The sequence below is a fragment of the Lissotriton vulgaris genome, chromosome 10 (assembly GCF_964263255.1).
Source record: "Lissotriton vulgaris chromosome 10, aLisVul1.2, whole genome shotgun sequence".
In the NCBI taxonomy this organism is placed as follows: Eukaryota; Metazoa; Chordata; class Amphibia; order Caudata; family Salamandridae; genus Lissotriton; species Lissotriton vulgaris.
In genome coordinates, this window is record NC_141698.1 from 20,892,672 (window position 1) to 20,916,589 (window position 23,918).

Sequence of the window (23,918 nt, forward strand, 5' to 3'; positions counted from 1 at the left end):
TGCACACTACACTTTGCCCATGTAACACACGGTTGCTACCTCTCACATGTTTTTACCTTTGATACTTGCACAAGGGTCACCTTGCCTACGTAACGCCTGTTCTTGTGCCAGCACTTATTGCAGTATTATACCTCAAATTATACTCTGTTTTCTCTTATAACTGCACACTTGTCACTTTTCCTCTTGTGCACTTTTAACTACCTCATGTATTTTTGGTTGTTCACAATTTTTACTACCTCAAGTATTTTGTTTGCTCACAATTGTCACTATTACCTTTACTACCTCATGTATTTTTGGTTGCTCACAATTTTTACTACCTCAAGTATTTTGTTTGCTCACAATTGTCATTATTACCTTTATTACCTCATGTATTTTTGGTTGCTCACAATTTTTACTACCTCATGTTTTTTTGTTTGCTCACAATTGTCACTATTACCTTATGTAAGTAACGTATGTTTTAGTAATCTGCTCTTTTGTAATGTCTCTCATTATGTTTCATTTCTGTTCCGAATGTGAAGCGCTCTGACGCCTTCGGGTAAAGTCCGCGCTATATAAAAATGCATAAAAAAATAAATAAATAAATAAAAGGCATTCAAAGGTGTGGGAGGAGCTGATAGGAGTGTGGGGTCCGGCCCTATCCCAGGTTTTACCCAGGGGAGGTTGTGCAGTAAGATACTGTGAACAAATATCCCTGACATGAATATTGTGTCCTAAACATCATTTACAAACCTATTGTCCGATTGGGTGTAGATTTGTTATTAACTCCGTCCAGGATGTTCTGGTGCTATAGCCCATGGGTGGGCCATGACATCAGACCCATTCCACCATCCCCCCCTCCCACCCCCTGCTTTATTCCAAGCAGACACCCCTGCTTGCAGGAGGTGCTCATCAGATAGGCCTGGCCCCATCTCCAGATGTTGCCTCTGACATCCACCCCCTCTCTGGAATCAGGCTCCCCTGGAGCCATGTTGGGGGCGGGGGCCCTCTGGCGGTCCCGCACGCTCCCCGAGATGTTATCAAGGGCTGCCCGTGACATCCTCCTGCCCCCCACCCCTGGAAGCAGCACCCCTGCTGCCTGGGGCTCGCTCAGCTTCCAGGCTTCTCAGAAATGCAGGCTGACCTCATCCCAAGCCCGGAGGGGGCGGGGTTCGCAGCCGGTCCCAGACTCCCCCCTCTTTGCTTTTTTTTCACTTTGCTATTTTACCAATTAAGGCTTTCTGACTCTGAGCCGGAGCCGGGATCAGGGTGTCATCGGGCGGACTGGGGCGCGGGCAGGCATTCCCCTATGGTGCAGCGGGGACTCAGGAGCTGGTGAGAGCAGCGGGAGAAGAGAGAGGCAGGGACCGAGCAGCGCCGGAGCAGCACAGCGTGCCCAGCCCATCCAAGGGAGCTAGGAAGCGAGAGGTAAGCGGAGCCGCAGCGCCTTGAAGCCTCTCCCCGCTCAGGGCACTAGGAACCGTGGGGACAGAGCAGGACAGCCTGCCCACCCCTCCAAGAGAACTAGGAAGCGGGAGGGAAGCGGAGCCGCAGCGCCTTGAAGCCTCTCCCCGCTCAGGGCACTAGGAACCCGTGGGACAGCAGCGAAGCAACACAGCGTGCCCACCCCCTGCAAGGGAACTAGGACCGAAAGGTAAGCGGAGCCGCAGCGCCTTGAAGCCTCTCCCCGCTCAGGGCACTAGGAACAGCGGGCACAGCAGCGAAGCAACACAGCGTGCCCACCCCCTGCAAGGGAACTAGGAAGCGGGAGATAAGCGGGGCCGCAGCGCCTTGAAGCCTCTCCCGGCTCAGGGCTCTAGGAACCGCGGGGGCATAGCAGGACAGCCTGCCGCCCCCTGCAAGGGAACTAGGAAGGGAGAGGTGAGCGGAGCCACCCATCATCGCCTCCCAGCACAGGACACCAGGAAACACGGAGCATGTTCAGCTGTTGGGGGCACCATGAGGCAGGGGTACCCCTGCCTCCTGCCGCAGGGATATTCCGCCTCGCAGGGCACCCAGACCTTAGGTCCCAAGTTTCTGAGGGCGCCCGGAGCCAAGGGTGCATGTTCACTGCCTGGTGGCACCAGAGGTCAGGGATGCACATTCACTCTGGTGGCACCTGGGGCAAAGGTGTGCACATTCACTCTCTGATGGCACCTGGGGGCAGGGATGCACATTCACTCTCTGATGGCACCTGAGGGCAGGGATGCACATTCACTCTCTGATGGCACCTGAGGGCAGGGATGCACATTCACTCTCTGATGGCACCTGGGGGCAGGGATGCACATTCACTCTCTGGTGGCACCATGGGTATAGATGCACATTCGCTCTCTGTTGGCGCCTGGGGGCAGGGATGCACATTCACTCTGGTGGCACCAGGGGGCAGGGGTGCACATTCACTCTCTGGTGGCACCTGGGGGCAGGGGTGCACATTCACTCTCTGGTGGCACCTGGGGCAAAGGTGTGCACATTCACTCTCTGGTGGCACCTGGGGGCAGGGATGCACATTCACTCTGGTGGCACCTGGGGCAAAGGTGTGCACATTCACTCTCTGGTGGCACCAGGGGGCAGACATGCACATTCACTCTCTGATGGCACCTGGGGGCAGGGATGCACATTCACTCTCTGATGGCACCTGAGGGCAGGGATGCACATTCACTCTCTGATGGCACCTGGGGGCAGGGATGCACATTCACTCTCTGATGGCACCTGGGGGCAGAGATGCACATTCACTGCCTGGTGGCACCAGAGGTCAGGGATGGACATTCACTGCCTGGGGGCAGGGATGCACATTCACTCTGGTGGCACCTGGGGCAAAGGTGTGCACATTCACTCTCTGATGGCACCTGAGGGCAGGGATGCACATTCACTCTGGTGGCACCTGGGGCAAAGGTGTGCACATTCACTCTCTGATGGCACCTGAGGGCAGGGATGCACATTCACTCTCTGATGGCACCTGGGGGCAGGGATGCACATTCACTCTCTGATGGCACCTGAGGGCAGGGATGCACATTCACTCTCTGATGGCACCTGAGGGCAGGGATGCACATTCACTCTCTGATGGCACCTGGGGGCAGGGATGCACATTCACTCTCTGGTGGCACCATGGGTATAGATGCACATTCGCTCTCTGTTGGCGCCTGGGGGCAGGGATGCACATTCACTCTCTGGTGGCACTGGGGGGCAGACATGCACATTTACTCTCTGATGGCACCAGGGGGCAGGGATGCACATTCATTCTCTGATGGCACCTGGGGCAGACATGCACATTCACTCTCTGATGGCACCAGGGGGCAGGGGTGCACATTCACTCTCTGATGGCACCTGGGGGCAGACATGCACATTAAATCTCTGATGGCACCAGAGGTCAGGGATGCACATTCACTGCCTGGGGGCAGGGATGCACATTCACTCTGGTGGCACCTGGGGCAAAGGTGTGCACATTCACTCTCTGATGGCACCAGGGGGCAAAGGTGTGCACATTCACTCTCTGATGGCACCAGGGGGAAAAGGTGTGCACATTCACTCTCTGATGGCACCTGGGGGCAGGGATGCACATTCACTCTCTGATGGCACCAGGGGGCAGGGGTGCACATTCACTGCCTGGTTGCACCAGGGGGCAGACATGCACATTCACTCTCTGATGGCACCAGGGGGCAGGGGTGCACATTCACTCTCTGGTGGCACCTGGGGGCAGACATGCACATTCACTCTCTGGTGGCACCTGGGGGCAGAGATGCACATTCACTCTCTGGTGGCACCTGGGGGCAGGGATGCACATTCACTCTCTGGTGGCACCAGGGGGCAGACATGCACATTCACTCTCTGATGGCACCAGGGGGCAGGGGTGCACATTCACTCTCTGGTGGCACCTGGGGGCAGGGATGCACATTCACTCCCTGGTGGCACCTGGGGGCAGACATGCACATTCACTCTCTGGTGGCACCTGGGGGCAGAGATGCACATTCACTCTCTGATGGCACCAGAGGTCAGGGATGCACATTTACTGCCTGGGGGCAGGGATGCACATTCACTCTGGTGGCGGCAGGGGTGCACATTCACTCTCTGGTGGCACCTGGGGGCAGGGGTGCACATTCACTCTCTCGTGGCACCTGGGGCAAAGGTGTGCACATTCACTCTCTGGTGGCACCTGGGGGCAGACATGCACATTCACTCTCTGGTGGCACCTGGGGGCAGAGATGCACATTCACTCTCTGGTGGCACCTGGGGGCAGGGATGCACATTCACTCTCTGATGGCACCAGGGGGCAGGGGTGCACATTCACTCTCTGGTGGCACCTGGGGGCAGGGATGCACATTCACTCCCTGGTGGCACCTGGGGGCAGACATGCACATTCACTCTCTGGTGGCACCTGGTGGCAGAGATGCACATTCACTCTCTGATGGCACCAGAGGTCAGGGATGCACATTTACTCCCTGGTGGCACCTGGGGGCAGACATGCACATTCACTCTCTGGTGGCACCAGAGGTCAGGGATGCACATTTACTCCCTGGTGGCACCTGGGGGCAGACATGCACATTCACTCTCTGGTGGCACCAGGGGGCAGGGGTGCACATTCACTCTCTGGTGGCACCTGGGGGCAGGGGTGCACATTCACTCTCTGGTGGCACCTGGGGCAAAGGTGTGCACATTCACTCTCTGATGGCACCAGGGGGCAGGGATGCACATTCACTCTCTGGTGGCACCTGGGGGCAGACATGCACATTCACTCCCTGGTGGCACCTGGGGCAAAGGTGTGCACATTCACTCTCTGATGGCACCAGGGGGCAGGGATGCACATTCACTCTCTGGTGGCACCAGAGGTCAGAGATGCACATTCACTCCCTGGTGGCACCAGATGTCGGAGATACACATTCACTCGCTGGTGGTACCAGGTGGCAGACACGCACATTCACTCTCTGATGGCACCTGGGGGCAGGTGTGCGCGTTCACTCTCTGATGGCACCTGGGGGCAGGGATGTACATTCACTCTCTGATGGCACCAGGGGCAGAGATGCACATTCACTCTCTGATGGCACCAGGGGCAGAGATGCACGTTCACTCTGGTGGCACCAGGGGCAGAGATGCACATTCACTCTCTGATGGCACCTGGGGGCAGGTGTGCGCGTTCACTCTCTGATGGCACCTGGGGGCAGGGATGTACATTCACTATCTGATGGCACCAGGGGCAGAGATGCACGTTCACTCTGGTGGCACCAGGGGCAGAGATGCACATTCACTCTCTGGTGGCACCAGGGGGCAGGGGTGCACATTCACTCTCTGGTGGCACCAGGGGGCAGGGATGCACATTCACTCCCTGGTGGCACCAGATGTCGGAGATACACATTCACTCTCTGGTGGCACCTGGGGCAAAAGGTGTGCACATTCACTCGCTGGTGGTACCAGGTGGCAGACACGCACATTCACTCTCTGATGGCACCTGGGGGCAGGTGTGCGCGTTCACTCTCTGATGGCACCTGGGGGCAGGGATGCACATTCACTCCCTGGTGGCACCTGGGGGCAGACATGCACATTCACTCTCTGGTGGCACCTGGGGGCAGAGATGCACATTCACTCTCTGGTGGCACCAGAGGTCAGAGATGCACATTCACTCCCTGGTGGCACCAGATGTCGGAGATACACATTCACTCGCTGGTGGTACCAGGTGGCAGACACGCACATTCACTCTCTGATGGCACCTGGGGGCAGGTGTGCGCGTTCACTCTCTGATGGCACCTGGGGGCAGGGATGTACATTCACTCTCTGATGGCACCAGGGGCAGAGATGCACATTCACTCTCTGATGGCACCAGGGGGCAGGGGTGCACATTCACTCTCTGGTGGCACCAGGGGGCAGGGATGCACATTCACTCCCTGGTGGCACCAGATGTCGGAGATACACATTCACTCGCTGGTGGTACCAGGTGGCAGACACGCACATTCACTCTCTGATGGCACCTGGGGGCAGGTGTGCGCGTTCACTCTCTGATGGCACCTGGGGGCAGGGATGTACATTCACTATCTGATGGCACCAGGGGCAGAGATGCACATTCACTCTCTGGTGGCACCAGGGGCAGAGATGCACGTTCACTCTGGTGGCACCAGGGGGCAGGGATGCACATTCACTCTCTGGTGGCACCAGGGGCAGAGATGCACGTTCACTCTGGTGGCACCAGGGGCAGAGATGCACATTCACTCTCTGATGGCACCAGGGGGCAGGGGTGCACATTCACTCTCTGGTGGCACCAGGGGCAGAGATGCACGTTCACTCTGGTGGCACCAGGGGCAGAGATGCACATTCACTCTCTGATGGCACCAGGGGGCAGGGATGGCTTCTTCGGCCGTCTGTGGACAGATGGCAGTATTAGGACCTGGGTGCCAGCCTCTCGGGGTACCAGGATGCGTATCCAGCTTCTGTTGGCACCAGGAGTCGTTTATTTGTTTATGGTATTTATTTATGCATTTTTATAAAGCGCGGACATTACCCGAAAGTGTCAGAGCGCCGTACGATAGAGCTAGTTACGTTACAAGAGAAAAGGGAAGCTTGTCTCAGTCTGAGGGCACCGGGTGCCAGGGGGGCTTGTTTCCGCTTGTGGGGGCACCAGAGGTCGCAGGCGCGTGGTTCCGCCCCTGGGGTCACCCCGGGCAGCCGGGTGTGTATGCCCCAGAGACATGGCACTCGTGGGTTGCAGCACATGTTTCAGCTCGTGCAGGGGGCAGCACGTGGGGGCACCGGGGGCCTCAGCCATGGCTCAGCCCATGGGCGCACCCTAGGGACCAGGGGCGCATGTCACCACCCCAAGACCTGCCTTCGGAGGTGCCCGCGCCCACATGCAAGGGTCACTTGTGCACAGCGTCGCCTGTCGGACGGCAGCTTCATCTCGAGGTCACATGTGCCCTGTCTGCACGCGCCACCACCCACCCACCTATGGAGCGACCCGCGGGGGCGTGCACACGTCTCTGCATGTGTGTCCCTGTCGGTTGTCAGCTCGGACTGTCGGGGTGTGACAGGATCCGACCCTCCCCTCACTCCAGGGGGCCTGAGCAGATTTTCATATATAATCTGGGCTCAGAGTGGGGGCTGGGCTGGGCTGGGTTAGGGATGGCAGGGCTGGGGCGTCTGGCCGAAGTGCCAACGCCAGGCGGGCTCCTGGTGGTTTCTTCTTTGTTCTTTCGAGATTACAAAGCAGGGTTCGATTTATTGTACAAAACACAACACCAACACGCAACATACGGGGGACGAGTTGTGAGCAGCAGCTGAAACAGGCACAGCCAGGGAGGGGGCACCGGGCCCCGGGCCCCGGGTGTGGCATGTGCAGTCCTGGGGGCCTCCCTCCCTCGCCCTGCCATGGTGGCGGGCGTGTGATCCCGCTGCCCCCGGGCGTGAGGGGATTTGTCGTGCGTGCTGTTCTGTTCTTTGGGATGCTTCCAGGCGCGCTTCCCATGTTCTCTGCCCTGCCCCGGTCTGGTGTTTACCTTGGCACCGGCAGCGGGTGCCTTCATTTTTCCCATGTCAGCTGGGCGACCTCGCTCTGCTCCCTTTTAAATCCGAACGAAGGAGAGTGAGCTTTAGTGAGGGGGTGGGGGGGGGGGGGGGGGGGGGGTGCTTAAAAGACTCAAAAACAACAAGCAAACTGGCGTGCGTTCAGGTCAGAGGGAATGATGCACGTGTCCATACGGAAGGGATACGAGGGTTCGTACAAGACAGAAGGGGTGCATGTATTCATAATGGGATACACATGTTCATAGAAGGCAGAGGAATGGATATATATGTTCAAGCAAGCTAGAGGAAGGGTATGCATGTACATACAAGCCAGGGGAAGGGATACACATGTTCGTACAAGCCAGAGTAAGGGATATGCATGTTCATACATGCCAGAGTAAGGGATATGCATGTTCATACATGCCAGAGGAAGGGATACGCATGTTCATACAAGCCAGAGTAAGGGATACGCATGTTCATACAAGCCAGAGTAAGGGATATGCATGTTCATACATGCCAGAGGAAGGCATACATGTGTTCATACAAGCCAGAGGAAGGAATACGTGTGTCCATACAAGCCAGACTAAGGGATGTGCGTATTCATACAAGCCAAAGAAAGGGATACCCGTGTTCATAAACGCCGGAGGAAGTGATACGCATGTTAATACAAGTCACAGTAAGGGACAGGAAATAAGAGGGGTTATCTATGTGTTCATACAAACCAGAGGAAGGGATACGCATCGTCATGCAAGCAAGAGGAAGGGATACGCATGTTCATACGAGCCAGAGAAAGGGATACGTGTGTTCATAAGAGCCAGAAGGGGTGCATCTATTCATATGGATACACATGTTCATAAAAGCCGAAGGAAGTGTAACACATACCCATACAAGGCTGAGGAATTGAAATATATATTCATACAAGCCAGAGGAAGGGGTATACATGTTCATATACGCCATAGGACAGGATACATATGTTCATGCAAGCCAGAGGAGGAGATACACGTGTTCATACAAGCCAAGGGAAATGATACGTCTGTTCATACTAGTCACAGGAAGGGATACGCGTGTCCATACTAGCTACAGGAAGGGACAAGACAGAAAAGGGCGTATTCATGCGTTCATACAAACCAGAGGAAGAGATACACATGTTCATACAAGCCAGAGGTAGGGATACGTGTGTTCATATGGGATAAAAATGTTCATAAAATAAAGAGGAAGCGATACACATGTTCACACAAGGCATAGGAATGGATATATATGCTCATACAAACCAGAGGAAGGTATAGATGTGTTCATACAAGCCGCAGGAGAGGATACGCATGTCCATACAAGCCACAGGAAAGGACAAGGCAGAAGAGGGGGTATATATGAGTTCATACAAACCAGAGGAAGGGATATTTGTGTTCATAAAAGCTAGAAGGGGTGCATGTATTCATATGGGATACACATGTTCATAAAAGCCAAAGGAAGTAATGCACACGTCCATACAAAACAGAGGAATGGATGTATATGTTCATACGAGCTAGAGGAAGGTACATGCATGTTCATACAAGCTAGAGGAAGGGATACACATGTTTGTACAAGGCAGAGGAATGTATATATATATGTTCATACAAGCCATATGAAGGGATACACATGTTCAAACGGGAAGGGATACGCATGTCCATACAAGTCACAGGAAGGGACAAGGCAGAAGAGGGGGTATATATGAGTTCATACAAGCTAGAGGAAGGGATATGCATGTTCATACAAACTAGAGAAAGGATACGCATGTTCATACGAGGCAGAGGAAGGGATACGTGAGTTCATATAAGCATGGGGAAGGTATATACCTGTTCATAAATGCCAGAGGAAGGTTATGTGTTGTCATGCAAGCCAGAGGAAGGGATACATGTGTTCATACAAGCCAGAGGAACGGATACCTGTTCATACAAGCCAGAGGAGAGATGCATGTGTTCATATGGGATAAAAATGTTCATAAAAGCCAGAGGAAGCGATACACATGTTTGTACAAGGCAGAGGAATGTATATATATATATGTTCATACAAGCCATAGGAAGGGATACACGTGTTCAAACGGGAAGGGATACGCATGTCCATACAAGTCACAGGAAGGGACAAGGCAGAAGAGGGGGTATATATGAGTTCATACAAGCTAGAGGAAGGGATATGCATGTTCATACAAACTAGAGAAAGGATACGCATGTTCATACGAGGCAGAGGAAGGGATGAGTGAGTTCATATAAGCCTGGGGAAGGTATATACCTGTTCATAAAAGCCAGAGGAAGGTTATGTGTTGTCATGCAAGCCAGAGGAAGGGATACATGTGTTCATACAAGTCACAGGAAGGGATATGTGTGTCTATTCAAGCCACAAGAAGGGTCAAGGCAGAAGAGGGGGTATCTATGAGTTCATACAAACAGAGGAAGGCATAAGCATTTTCATACAAGCCAGGGGAAGGGATACATGTGTTCATACAAGCCAGAGGAAGGGATACCTGTTCATACAAGCCAGAGGAGAGATGTATGTGTTCATATGGGATAAAAATGTTCATAAAAGCCAGAGGAAGCGATACACATGTTTGTACAAGGCAGAGGACTGTATATATATTTGTTTATTTATTTATTTATTTTGAGAGTTTTATATAGCGCGAACCAGATCTTTGCCGATATCAGAGCGCTTTACAGTGCATACAAAACAGCCCATTAGATATGGCAAAATTGTAGGTAATAAGTGGGGTGGGGAAGGCATAGGAGTGAGCATAGTAAAACAGTTACATCAATAATGCAAGGGGTACAAATAAGTGAAAGCATAGTCATCGTCAGGTAAATCAAAAACACAAGTAAAACAAATAATCGAAGGGATCTAACAGATAATACCGACTGGTGCAGCGACTTTGAAAACCGACGTCAATAGCTCAGGTGTATTTAGCCATGAGGATAGCTTTTACTTCTTTCTTAAAGAGTGTGATGGATGATATGAGCCTGGTTTCAGGAGGGAGTGAGTTCCAGATCCTGGGTGTCATTCCTGAGAAGGAGCGTTTATAAGTTTTTTCCTTCCGGAATCTTCGAGGTTTTAGCAGAAGAATGTTTGTGCCTCTAGTGTTTCTAGTGCCGCCAGAGATTGTCAGCTTCTGGGTGAGGTATCCGGGTGAGCTTAGGTGTACAGCCTTGTGTGTCATGCAGGCGATTTTCAGATGCATTCTGGCTTCAAAAGGCAGACACTTCAGGGATTTCAAGTCAGGGGAGATATGCAAGTGTTTTTTTGACCCAGTGATGAGCTTCGCTGCAGCGTTTAGAGAAGCTCCTAGGGGTGCAGTAGAAGTTAGAGGGAGACCGCAGAGAGCGATGCTGCCGTATTCTATTGGGGGAATGACTAGTGCTTGTACTGCAGTTTGGAAGTCTTTGGCAGGGAGGAAGGGTTTAAGTCTCCTCAGGGTATTGATTTGGTAGTTCGCTCCCTTAGTTGCCATGCCGATATGTTGCTGCATGTTGAGATTGGTGTCGAGTGTTACGCCTAAAGATTTTGCTGAGTCCACGATGGTGGGTTGGACATTGAGTGCAGTTAGGTGTTTAAGCCAAAGTTGAGTGGAAGAGATCTTCGCGGGAGGTGAGATCAGAAGGAACTCTGTTTTCAGAGCATTGAGTTTGAGATGATTATCGGCAAGCCAAGATTGTGTGCTTCTGATCGTTGAGTTCAGGAGTACAATGTCTTTGGGGGATTGTAATTTGAGATATAGTTGGGTGTCATCGGCGTACATGTGAAAGAGTACATTGGATGCTTGTAGCAAGGTGGTGAGAGGTTCCATAACTAGGTTGAACAAAGTTGGGGATAGGGAGGATCCTTGGGGGACGCCTAACGATACCGGTATTGGCGCGGACATCAGGTTGTTGCTCTTGAATTTCTGCGACCTGTTGTGAAGGAAGGAAGTGAACCACTTGAGAACAGTCCCAGATAGACCCATTCTTGTGTTTAAAAGTTCGAGTAAATTCTCATGTTTGACGGTGTCGAATGCTGAAGAGAGATCAAGAAGGATGAGGAGGCAGGTATCATTTTGATCTAGGATTTGAAGGGCGTCGTCTATTATGTGAGTCATAGCAGTTTCTGTACTGTGTCCTGCTCGGAAGCCTGATTGGTGAGGGTTGAGGAGATCAAACTGATCAATGTGTTTGGTCAATTGTAGTTGTGTGCATTTTTCCAGGAGTTTGGCGAGAGTGGGAATATTGGTAATAGGACGGTAATTGTTTAGATCCGATGGGTCGGCTGTAGGTTTCTTTAGTAAAGGTGTGACTTGTCCAACTTTGAGGGAGTCAGGGATGATTCCTTGTTGAAGTGAGCTGTTGATAATTTTAGTCCAGAGTGGAAGGAGCAAAGGGGTGAAGACCTTGACAGCGTTAGCAGGGAGGGGGTCCGTGAGGTGATTGGAAGGATTCAAGGTGCTGAGCAGTTTGCCAATTTCCTCTTCATAGTATGTGTCAAAGGATGACCATGTAGCATTGTTTTTTGGATCATTGGGTGCTATGCAGTGGGGTTTGGAGTAAAGGCTTGCGTCAATGAGGAGATCACTCTTTATGTTGTCAGTTTTTTGGATAAAGAAAGCAGCGAAGTCTTCACAGGAGGGTGCTTCGCGCCTAGTGCTGAGAGGTTGGGGTTGTTCTTTGGATTGAGTTCTGATTAGCTCAAACAGTTTTCTCGGGCGTTTTTTTGCTTGATCGAGCTGGAGGCTGAAGAAGTCTGATTTTGAGCGCTTTATTTTCCTGAAGTAGGCGTTTCTCTTTTCCTTCAGGGTTTTTAGGTGCAGTGCAGAGGGAGATGATCTCCAGGTGCGCTCTGCCATTCGCATGGCTCGTCTATCCTCATTGAGACTCCCGTCGTACCATGGATTGGAGATTTTAGCAGAGGCTCTTTTTAGCTGCAAGGGTGCAACCTCATTAATTATTGAAGTCATGGTGTTGAGATAGTGGTCCGTCAGGGATTGGACGTCCATGGCGCCGGTAGGAGGGCGTAGGAGGTCGCAGCTGCTAGGGGGTAGGGAGTTTGGGTTGAGTTTTTTCAGGTATCTTTTCCATACTTTAGGCTTGGAGGAATGCACCGTGTTGAATTTGACCTTTTCATTGATGAAGAAAGTGACAATATGATGATCTGACCAGTCACAGGGTTGGATTGACTCAAGTTGGATAGCGTCCTCTTTTGAGATGATAAGGTCGAGGATAGAGCCTTTCTCGTGGGTCGGGCTGTTGCATAATTGTTTGAGGTCAAGGGCGTTGAGGAAATATTTAAGACTATTTACAACCGCATCATTGTGATCGTTCCAGTGGAGGTTGAAGTCACCAAGGTATATTGGGGTGAGCTGTCGTCCGGAATTGGTTGAGATCATATCCATGATTTGTTTGGCGAAGGTGAGGTTGTCCCTGGGTGGGTGGTAGATGCCGTGAAGAGAGCATATCGGTTTGCCCTCACTGATAATATCGAGGCAGATGTATTCACAGGAGGTTGGGGAGGGTAGGGAAGGTGCGGTGACTTTCAGAACAGAGAGGTTGTTCCTGTATATGCATGCGATTCCACCACCTATCTTGCAAGACCTGTCAAGTCTGATGATGTGGTAGTTGGGGGGGAACCAGAATGTTCATTATAGGGGTAGAAGATTCGGTTAGCCAGGTTTCAGTTAAAATGATTAGGTCAAGGTCCAATGTTAAGATGAGATCAGCGATGGCGGAGGAGTGTCTAGAGGCCGATCTGCAGTTGAGGAGAGTGCATTTGAGACGGGGTGTGTCAAGGGTAGTAGAGGGTACTAGTGAGAGGGGGACTTTCCTACGGGTATCAGGGACGGAGATTCTGTTGTTTAGTGTGGGGGGTCCACGGGGATTTGAATGTATCGTGGGAATGGAAAGGTGTGTGGCGGTTGTGTTGTTTAGGGGAGCTGTGTTGTAGGAGCGGTGGAGGGTGATTGTGTCGAGGTCTGAAAGAGGGTTGCATGATCGGCGGGGGCGGTTGTTACGATTGAGGATATGGATCGCGGTCAAGTGTGGGGGGTGTAGAGTGGGTGAGTCATCCGGAAGGGTGGGGGGCAAGTTGGGAGGGGGGGTGGTGGTGGGTGAGGGGTGTCTGGGGAGTGTACAGAGTCGTTCTTTGATGGTGTGCATGTCTTCCTTGATGGTGTGAATGTCTTCTTTGAGCTGGAGGAGGGGGGACATAATCTTGTCCAGCGTGGGATAAGCCTTGGTGTCGGGGATGGGCATCAAGGGTGCGTGACTGACCTGAAAATGAACGTGCGGGTGGGGGGGAGGGTTGGTGTTCGAGCAGGGCTCCGTGGTGTCGGTGTACTGGTTGGTGTTAGAGAGGAGGGGGGGGGGGTTTGGAGGGATGGGTGTGGATGACGTAGGGAGGAGGTTGGAGGTGTCGGTGAGGGCGTTTGTGGCAGGCGGAGAGAGCCGGGTGGGGGTTGAGTGTAAGTTAGTGGTGATGGGGGAGCAGGTAGGGTAGTGGGGGCTGAGAGTGGGAGGGGAAAAGGGATTGGTGCTGGTCCTGTTGTGGGGAGGGGGAGTTAAGTTAATAGATGTGGTGTGCTCTACGCGGTTAGTTAGAGGGTGGTAGTGAGGACTGAGAGTGGGAGGGGATAAAGGGTGGGATTTGTCGTTATGCGTGTCGTTCTGGTGCTGAGCTAGGTTGGAGGGGTTGTGGGTGGGGGCTGTGATGTCAGGGGGGAGAGGAGTGGGAGTAGTATGATTGCGGGTCCCAGGGGTGGAGGGAGTGGGAGTGGTATGAGTGCGGGTCCCAGGGTTGGTGGTGGGCGGGCGGCTGGTGTATGAGAGGGAGGGATTTGTGTCTGTGATTGAGTATGGGGTGGTTACAGCAGGTGAGTGAGTGACTAGTGTGCTGGGGGAAGAGGTGAGGTGCGTGTCGTTCTGGTGCTGAGCTAGGTTAGAAGGGTTGTGGGTGGTGGCTGTGAAGTCCGGAGTGATATTACTGGATGGGATGTGAGTGGAAGTGACTAGTGTGCTGGGCGAAGAGGTGAGGTGCGTGTCGTTTTGGTGGTATATGTTCATACAAGCCATAGGAAGGGATACACGTGTTCAAACGTGAAGGGATACACATGTCCATACAAGTCACAGGAAGGGACAAGGCAGAAGAGGGGGTATATATGAGTTCATACAAGCTAGAGGAAGGGATATGCATGTTCATACAAACTAGAGAAAGGATACGCATGTTCATACGAGGCAGAGGAAGGGATACGTGAGTTCATATAAGCTTAGGGAGGTATATACCTGTTCATAAAAGCCAGAGGAAGGTTATGTGTTGTCATGCAAGCCAGAGGAAGGGATACATGTGTTCATACAAGTCACAGGAAGGGATATGTGTGTCTATTCAAGCCACAAGAAGGGTCAAGGCAGAAGAGGGGGTATCTATGAGTTCATACAAACAGAGGAAGGCATAAGCATTTTCATACAAGCCAGAGGAAGGGATACATGTGTTCATACAAGCCAGAGGAAGGGATACCTGTTCATACAAGCCAGAGGAGAGATGCATGTGTTCATATGGGATAAAAATGTTCATAAAAGCCAGAGGAAGCGATACACATGTTTGTTCAAGGCAGAGGAATGTATATATATATGTTCATACAAGCCATAGGAAGGGATACACGTGTTCAAACGGGAAGGGATACACATGTCCATACAAGTCACAGGAAGGGACAAGGCAGAAGAGGGGGTATATATGAGTTCATACAAACTAGAGGAAGGGATATGCATGTTCATACAAGCCAGAGGAAGGGATACAAGTGTTCATACAAGCCAGAGGAAGTGATACAGGTGTTCACACAAACCAGAGGAAGGGATACACATGTTCGTTCAAGGCAGATGAGTGGATATATATGTTCATACAATCTGGAGGAAGGGATATGCCTGTTTATACAGGCCAAAGGAAGGGGTATGTATGTTCATACGAACCAGAGGAAGGGATAAGCGTCGTCATACAAACCAGAGAAAGGGATACGAGTGTTCATACATACCAGAGGGAGGAATACACATGTTCGTACAAGTCAGGCAAATGAATATATATGTTCATACAAGCTAGAGGAAGGGATATGCATGTTTAGACAGGGCAAAGGAAGGGGTACGCTTGTTCATACGAACCAGAGGAAGGGATAGGTGTGTTCATACAAACCAGAGAAAGGGATACACATGTTTATACAAGGCAGAGGAAGGGATTCAGGGGTTCATAAAAGGTAGATAAAAGGATACACATGTTCATAAAAGCCTAAACCAAGCACTGTAGGTTTCTGCGCAAAGGACACACTTATAAAAGACTGCATCCAAAAATGTGGGTGTCTGATGAACGGACCTATGTGTTCATAAAACCATACACCCAAAATGTGGATGTGTGAGAAAGGGCCATGTGTGTGCGTAAAAGACTGCACCCAAAAATGTTGGCGGGGGTAAGGAGTTATAATTGTAAAAAAAAGAAAAACTCACTTACCTACTCACCGCTCTGTCCAACTTCGTTGCTCCTCCGCCAAATAGGAAGCAGATAGCTCCCATGAGCCAATCACAATACTGCAATACAGGGCTTTGATTGGCCTGAGCGCCATGGTTTGGTGCTCAGACGGGGGCTGGGGGCCTGGCCATGTTATCCATGCAGGCTGTAATGCAGCCTGCATTGAGAACAAGGAAAGTGCGCATGACTGTTTGGAGGCCTGAGAGGGCCGGTTAAAGCATCATGACTCTTTAGTGTGCCCACCACTCCTTCATTAGTGTAACCACCACTCCTCCCCTGCTCTGTCAGCAGAGCAGCCTCGCTCTCATGCTGCAGCAGCAGGGAAGAATAACATGATAATAACATTGCGTTATTATCATTTTATTTTTCCTTTCTTTTACTGCTGCACAACAGCAATGGGGTGACGCTCCTCCGCCTTAGCGGAGGAGCCACCACTCTGTGTGCCTGCAAGCTTGTAACCTGCGTGCCTGTGGAACCGTTGTCTGTGCGGTGGATGTGGCCTAGGTGAATCAGAAGCATGAGTGGTCTCTCATGTGTGAGTTTAGATGCTTCCAAGTGTGTTTGTGCCGGTGAGAGAGAGAGCCAATACGATATAATGGGGTGACCTACAAAACTCCAAGGACCTGGGTAACGTTTGGTATAGAAAACAATGGTCCTAAACTACTTAAGTTTACACTTTAGTGCTGAGCAGCATTCATTAAGTAAGAATATACCAGGTACATATAGAATTCAAAATGTATCATTAATGTACCACCAATTCCTTCACAATTCAAGCATGTATATCCTCAAATGACTTGAGCTATACTTTGTGCCTTTGTGTCATTTGAGGATATACATGCTTGAATTGTGAAGGAATTGGTGGTACATTAATGATACAATGTGAATTCTATATGTACCTGGTATATTTTTATTAATGAATGCTGCTCAGATCTAAAGTGTAAAGTAGTCTAGGACCATTTTGTGAGAGAGAGAACTGTTTTCTATGTGTCAGTGTGGATGTGGCTTAGGCGGTGTGTGTGAGTGAATGATATGCAGGGCTGGGTCTCCCATGACTAGTTGTAAATGAGTCCTAGATGTGTTTGTGTGGGAGGATAAAGAATGTGCATGTGTCTACCTGAATTGTTATCTAGGTGTTGAAGTGTTCTAGGTGTCGGGCATGTGTAATAAGGAATATGTGTATATAGTTGACATGTATTCTAGGTGCAGGGTATGTGTGGTAAGCAACTCGTGTGCATCTATTTGAGATGTTATCTGTGTGTGGATGTGTCTTATGGTTTGGGTGTGTAGTAAAGAACGTGTGTATGTTTACTCGGGATTCAATCTAGGTGTGGCTGTGTCTTAGGTGTGGGGGAGTGTGGTAAGGATTTCTGATATATCTACTTGATATGTTATCTAGGTGTAGGTATGTCCTTGGTGGATGCCTGTGTGTGGTAAGAGATGTGGAATGGAATGGAATGGGGATTTGTAGAGCGCGATGGCTACCCAGGGGCGTCCCAGCACTATAGAAAAAGAATGCGTTGGGCCAGAGAGGCTGGAATAAGAGAGGCTGAGTGAAGAATTAGATTGAAATTCTGCTGAAAAGCCAGGTTTTTAGCAGTTCACTGAAGGTGAGAAGGTTGGGTTCTGATCTGATGTGGAGGGGAAGGGAGTTCCAAGTCCTAGCTAGGTTGTAAGAGAGCAGGACGCACTCACACTTAGATAACATCTCAAGTAGATACACAAGAGTTACAAGTGTGTTTCTTTGAGATGTTATCTTCCTGTTAATGTTTCCTAGATCTAGCTGGCATGTAGTAAAGAACTCCTGTGTGTCCAATTGAGATATATCCTAGGCGTGGGGTGTCTTTCTGGTAAGGAACTTGAGTGTGCTACCTGAGATGTTACATAGGTGTGGATGCCTCTAAGGTGGGGTGTGTGTGAGGTAAGAAACTCTTGTGTGACTGCTTGAGATTGTTCTGTGTGTGGATGTGTTATAAGTGAAGTGTGTGTGTGGTAAGGCAATCTATGTGTGAGATGTGTCCTATGTGTCAGATGTGTGTGGTAAGGAACTCATGTGTGTCTAGAGTGGGTGTGTCCTAAGGGTGAGGGGTGCGTGGTAAGTAACTCTTGTGTATCTACTTGAGATGTTATCTAAGTGTGAGTGCGTCCTAGGTGGAGTGTGTGCATGGTAAGGAACTCTTGTGTGTCTACTTGAGATGTTATCTAAGTGTGAGTGCGTCCTAAGTGGAGTGTGTGCATGGTAAGAAACTCTTATGTCTCTACTTGAGATGTTATCTGAGTGCATGTGTGTCCTAGGTGTGAGGGTGTGTGGTAAGGAACTCTAATGTGTGTCTACTTTCAATGTTATCTAGGTGTGGGTGTGTCCTGTGTAGGCAGTGTGTGTGTCTGGTAAAGAACTCTTGTTAGTCTATTTGAGATGTTATCTAGGAGTGGGTATGTCCTAGGTGTAAGAGGTGTGTGGTAATGAACTCTTGTGTGTATCTCATTGAGATGTTATCTAGGAGTGGGTAATGAACTCTTGTGTGTATCTCCTTGAGATGTTATCTAGGAGTGGGTAATGAACTCTTGTGTGTATCTCCTTCAGATGTTATCTATGTGTGGGTTCGTCCATTGTGGGAGGGGTGCTTGGTAAGGAACTCATGTTTGTCTACTTGAGATGTAATGTAGGTGTGGTGTGTCCTAGGTGTAAGTGGTGTGTGGTAAAGAACTCTTGTGCATGCCTACTTGAAAGGTTATCTTGGTGTGGGTCTGTCCTAGGTGTAAGGGGTGTGTGATAAGTAACTTGTGTGCGTCTACTTGAGATGTTATCTAGGGGTGGTGTGTCCTAGGTATAAGGGGTGTGAAGAAAGGACCTCTGTGTCTGTCTCCTGGAGATGTTTTCTGAGTGTGGGTTGTGTAGGTAGGAAGTGTGGGTGTGTTGTAAGGAACTCTTGTTATCTAGATGTGGATGTACCTTAGGTGTGAGGGTGTGTGGTAAGGAACTCATGCATGTTTACTTGAGATGTTATCTAGGTGTGGGCTGTCCTAAGTAGGGAGTGTGAGTGTCTTGTGAGGGACTCTTGGGTGTCTGCTTGAGATGTTGTCTGAGTGTGGGCTGTCCTAGGTAGGGAGTGTGGGTGTGTTGTGAGGGACTCTTGTGTGTCTGCTTGAGATGTTGTCTGAGTGTGGGCTGTCCTAGGTAGGGAGTGTGGGTGTGTTGTGAGGGACTCTTGTGTGTCTGCTTGAGATGTTGTCTGAGTGTGGGCTGTCCTAGGTAGGGAGTGTGGGTGTGTTGTGAGGGACTCTTGTGTGTCTGCTTGAAATGTTGTCTGAGTGTGGGTTGTCCTAGGTAGGGAGTGTGAGTGTGTTGTGAGGAACTCTTGTGTGTCTGCTTGAGATGTTGTCTGAGTGTGGGCTGTCCTAGGTAGGGAGTGTGAGTGTGTTGTGAGGAACTCTTGTGTGTCTGCTTGAGATGTTGTCTGGGAGTGGGCTGTCCTAGGTAGGGAGTGTGAGTGTGTTGTGAGGAACTCTTGTGTGTCAGCTTGAGATGTTGTCTGAGTGTGGGCTGTCCTAAGTAGGGAGTGTGAGTGTGTTGTGAGGAACTCTTGTGTGTCTGCTTGAGATGTTTTCTGAGTGTGGGCTGTCCTAGGTAGGGAGTGTGGGGTTGTTGTGAGGGACTCTTGTGTGTCTGCTTGAGATGTTGTCTGAGTGTGGGCTGTCCTAGGTAGGGAGTGTGGGTGTGTTGTGAGGATCTCTTGTGTGTCTACTTGAGATGTTTTCTGAGTGTATGTGTGTCCTAGGTGTGAGGGGTGTGTGGTAAGGAACTCTTATGTGTGTCTACTTTCGATGTTATCTAGGTGTGGGTGTGTCCTGTGTAGGCAGTGTGTGTCTCTGGTAAAGAACTCTTGTTAGTCTATTTGAGATGTTATCTAGGAGTGGGTATGTCCTAGGTGTGTGGTAAGGAACTCTTGTGTGTATCTCCTTGAGATGTTATCTAGGAGTGGGTAATGAACTCTTGTGTGTATCTCCTTGAGATGTTATCTAGGAGTGGGTAATGAACTCTTGTGTGTATCTCCTTGAGATGTTATCTAGGTGTGGGTGCGTCCATTGTGGGAGGGGTGCTTGGTAATGAACTCATGTTTGTTTACTTGAGATGTAAACTAGGTGTGGTGTGTCGTAGGTGTAAGTGGTGTGTGGTAAAGAACTCTTGTGCATGCCTACTTGAAAGGTTATCTTGGTGTGGGTCTGTCCTAGGTGTAAGGGGTGTGTGATAAGGAACTTGTGTGCGTCTACTTGAGATGATATCTAGGGGTGGTGTGTCCTAGGTATAAGGGGTGTGTAGTAAGGACCTCTGTGTCTGTCTACTGGAGATGTTGTCTGAGTGTGGGTTGCCCTAGGTAGGAAGTGTGGGTGTGTTGTAAGGAACTCTTGTTATCTAGATGTGGATGTACCTTTGGTGTGAGGGGTGTATGGTAAGGAACTCATGCATGTTTACTTGAGATGTTATCTAGGTGTGGGCTGTCCTAGGTAGGGAGTGTGAGTGTGTTGTGAGGAACTCTTGTGTGTCTGCTTGAGATGTTATCTAGGTGTGGCTGTCTCCTATGTGTGAGAGGTGTATGTAAGGAACTTGTGTGTGTCTACTTGAGATGTCTGAGTGTGGGCTATGATAGGTAGGGAGTGGGGGTGTGTTATAAGGAACTCTTGTGTGTGCCTACTTGAGATGTTATGTTTGTGTGGATGTGTCCTAGGCATAATGGGTGTGTGGTAAGGAACTCGTGAGTGTCTACTCTAGAGGTTATCCGGCGTGGGAATGTCCTTGGTGTGAGGGGTGTGTTGTAAGGAACTATTGTGTTTCCACTTGAGATGTTATCTAGGTGTGGTGTATGTAGTGTGGTATATGTAGTGAAGGAAGTTAGCGACACATACACCTCCCAGCACACCACATATCACTGTGCTATGAAGCACACGTTGACTTATGGCTCAGGTTGGATCGTCGTCTAATGGCTGAGTTTAGATCTGGGTTCTGTTCATTGTGGGTCTAGAAGGCATGGGATGTCTAATACCAAGTTTTCGCTTGTTTAAAACGTGTGCTCTTGGACAATACGTTACCTCCCTTCACCTCGTTGCCTTATCTAATTGTGAGCGCTTAGAAACTGGATGAATATGGGTATGTTATACTATGTAAAGACTGACGCTTGTATGTGCCCACGCGCAGCACAGTGACAGTTGCTAGGCACAAACAGCACACAGTGCATGTTTGTGATAAGAAAGAGTCTTCGAGATAGGCTAGACAGATGATCTCAGAGATAGACTAGAAACAAATACTGGCTGCTGCAAAATGTTGAGAGGGAGAGCTGCATATTTCACGCCCTGGCTCACATGTTTCTCTTGTAGGGCCACGGGGCCCCTTCGGCCCTCTCGTAGTTACTGGTCCTCTCAGAGTCCTGTCATCCCCTGTCCCAGGATCTCAGGATCATCTCATGGTCCGAGGATCCTGTCCTCACTGCAGCCCACACTGGATCCCGCAGCTCTCCTCACAGCAGCCCTGACAGGATCCACTCAGGATCCGAACATCCTCTTCTTACTACAGACCTCTGAGCATCCATTCAGGATCAAGACATCCTCTTCTCGCTGTAGACCTCTCAGGATCCACTCAGGATGCGGGCATCCTCTTCTTGCTATAGACCTCACAGGATCCACTCAGGATCCTGATATCATCTTCTCGCTACAGACCTCACAGGATCCACTCAGGATCCAGACAGACATCCTCTTCTCACTGTAGACCTCTCAGGATCCACTCAGGATGCGGGCATCCTCTTCTTGCTATAGACCTTACAGGATCTACTCAGGATCTGGACATTTTCTTCTTGCTATAGACCTCATAGGATCCACTCAGGATCCTGATATTGTCTTCTCGCTGTAGACCTCTCAGCATCCACTCAGGATGCGGGCATCCTCTTTTTGCTACAGACCTCTCAGGATCTACTCAGGATCCTGCAGCTCTCGTCACAGCAGCCCTCACAAGATTCACTCAGGACCCAAGCATCCTCTTCTCGCTGTAGACCTCTCAGGATCCACTCAGGAGCCAGACATCCTACTCTCACTATAGACCTCTCAGGATCCACTCAGGATCTGGACATCCTCTTCTCACTATAGACCTCACAGGATCCACTCAGGATCCTGCAGATCTTATCACAGCAGCCCTCTCAGGATCCACTCAGGAGCCAGGCATCCCACTCTCACTGTAGACCTCTCAGGATCCTGTCATCTCCCTGTCACTGGGTCTCCCTATGGTCTGGTACCTTCTTATCGGGGTATCCCACCTCTTGCTCCTCAGGGTCCTGCCAGCTCAAGTCACTGTGGCCCTCTCATGGGTTCATCCTTCGCCTTCACAGTGACGCTGCAATGCAACGTTGTGATTGGTCTGAGTGCCATGGTTCGGCACTCAGACGTCGACAGGGAGCCTGTGCATGTTCCTTACCAGGCTGTACATTACAGCCTGGTGGGGAAGATGCAAAGTGCGCAGGACTGTTTGGCCTGCCCAAGAGGGCCGGGTAAACAGTTCATGCACACTTAGGGAGTGAAAACCACTCCCCTCCCTCCGGCTCCTTCTCTAGCCAGCCCCGCCCCTCCCCGCACATAGGAACGGAAAAGGAAAATGATAATAACGTTCAGGTTCCGGTTTATTTTTCTCTGCACTGCTCTCAAAGCAGTGGGACGACGCTCTACCGCCTAAGCGAAGGAGCCGCTCCTGCGCTTTTACGACCTAACTACTCAGCCGTCAGTACGTCTCTTAATATGGCTGTCCCACAGTACAGACAGAGTGCGTTAAATACATGGTGCGTTAGGCTGAGGGGTTTCGTGGTGGAGGCTGGCATGAAGATTTACATGTTGCATTTTCTCCGAACATGCAGATTACCCTCCCATGCATCTGAAAATGGTAGTCGCGCCCCAGGTGCCATACAAGCCGGGTCTCGTGGCTCAGTGGACTAATGCGCCCACTGTAGGGGCCTGTGTTTGACCTTATGGTCACAGGTTCAAATCCCGCTGGTCCACTCAGCCTTTTATCCTTCTGAGGTCAATAAAATGAGTACCACACCCCAGGTACTCTGCACATGGCTTTACAGGTCCCACAGTACTGCTCTCAAATGAAACCTCAATTCCCGAGTACTCTCGTTAGACATCCCAGGTACTTTGCACACAGCTTTACATGTACCACAGTACTGCTCCCAAATGGAAACTCACTTCCAGAGTACTCCTGTTACACTCCCCAGGTGCTCTGCACAGGTATTTACATGTCCCACAGTACCTCTCTCCTAGGGAAATCAATTCTGAGATCTCTCGTTACACACCCTGGGTACTCTGAACACAGCTTTACATGTCTCACAGTACTGCTCTCACAAGGAAACTCACTTCCGGAATACTCTCGTTACACACCCCAGGTACTCTGCAGACGGCTTTACATGTCCCACAGTACTGCTCACATGATAACTCACTTCCTGAGTACTCCCATTACACATTGCGGGTACTCTGCACACTGCTTTACATGGCCCAAAGTAGTGCTCTCACATGGAAACTCACTTCTTGAGTACTCTCGTTCCACACCCCAGGTACTCTGCTCACAGATTCTTACGACCTTACAAGAATACAAAGCAGCCATCCTCCTAGCCAAAACCAAATACTTCGCCAAAATCCTGAACTCGACCTGTAAAACTAAAGCCATCTTCTTGATCTTGGACGAACTTGTGAAACCTGATCGTGTCACTATCAAACCCCTGCCATCACAATCCCTCTGTGACTCCCTCAACAGTTATTTTATTGAAAAGATCGCCAAAATCAAAACAAGTATCCCCAAGTCCATATCACCCCCTGATTTCAATAGCACACCCCGTAACTCCGTTCTCTTTTCCAATTTCCCTTTGATCACTGAAGAGGTTTTTTTCTCCCTTCTTAAGAAAGTCTGTTCCGGTTCTCCGCAGGACAGCTGCCCT

At 50.4% G+C, this 23,918-nt stretch overlaps 1 protein-coding gene across 4 annotated transcripts in view; it reads left to right on the forward strand.

Moving 5' to 3' along the window:
• Positions 1-1,231: 1,231 nt before the first annotated feature.
• The window catches only part of FLNA (filamin A), a 271,749-nt gene continuing 249,062 nt past the window's right edge, over positions 1,232-23,918 (forward strand). For 3 of the 4 annotated variants that reach the window (XM_086940275.1, XM_086940274.1, XM_086940276.1), the window contains exon 1: positions 1,232-1,404. The gene's annotated coding sequence lies outside the window, so the exon portion shown is untranslated. The remainder of the gene's footprint in view (positions 1,405-23,918) is intronic. The other variant, XM_086940277.1, reaches the window with a different exon arrangement.